Below are 996 nucleotides of genomic sequence, written 5' to 3'. Positions count from 1 at the left end.
TGTGTGTGTGTGTGTGTGTGTGTGTGTGTGTGTGTATTCACCCTTTTTCTGAGGAGTATCTTGTCACAAATCCCAGATTTAAGTGTGATTGTACTTGTATGGGTCCAAGACTTTTTCTCCTCTTCTCTACATGTCTGTTAAAAAAAAAAAAGCTGTAGCTTACTGGAAATCTCCAGGTACTTTTCCAAAAACCTCTATTTTATTACAGTAGATTTCTGATCCCACCTTTTTTTTCTATCCCTTGATGCTTCTTCAATTTTGTTGAGTGACAAAATGCACATTTAAACATTAAAGAAATTCATTTCCCAGTTTTAATAGAATGAATGCATTCAGTGTACCTGGTCCACCATATTGTTAAGAATAGGTGTCTTGTTCAGCATGTATCTGTTTTATATACTAGAATTTTTGAAATAACATTTTTTTGGATAAATGCTTACATGACTACAAAAAGTAAAAAGTTATTAAGTTAGAAGATCTCTGATTATTTCTTCATCTAAATTCAGCATTGTGCTTAAAAGTATGAGCTTTGGAGCCAGACTAAGTTTGATTTCCAATTCTGTTAATCACTACTTGAATGTCCTCAGGGTAGTTACTGAAGCTTTCTGTACTTCAAAATTTTCATCTGTAAAATAAGCAGTATAGTAACACCTCCCTCACAGAGTCAATAGGAGGATTAAATGGTCTAAAATATTAAAAATTCTTAAAATGTTGACTGCCACACAACAAACTTTCAGTAAATCTCAGCTAGTACACTATTCCTATAGTTTATTTTTATTGTTATTTATAATTACTGCTGTTTTGGGATCATTCTTAATTGACTATTAAGGACTGAATATTGTGCCTCTACATAATGATGGTATTTGGAAGTGGAGTTTTTGGGAAGTAATTAACTTTAGATGGGATTATAAGGGAGGTATCCTCATGATGGGATTTGTGCCCTTATAAGAAAAGGAAAATACATAAAATCTCTCTCTCCCTCTGTCTCAGCTGAGAGAA

This window comes from Crocuta crocuta, unplaced genomic scaffold (genome assembly GCF_008692635.1).
Source record: "Crocuta crocuta isolate KB4526 unplaced genomic scaffold, BGI_CrCroc_1.0 scaffold57, whole genome shotgun sequence".
Classification (NCBI taxonomy): domain Eukaryota; kingdom Metazoa; phylum Chordata; class Mammalia; order Carnivora; family Hyaenidae; genus Crocuta; species Crocuta crocuta.
The sequence above is the reverse complement of the archived record's forward strand: the minus strand, read 5'-3'. Positions refer to the sequence as shown.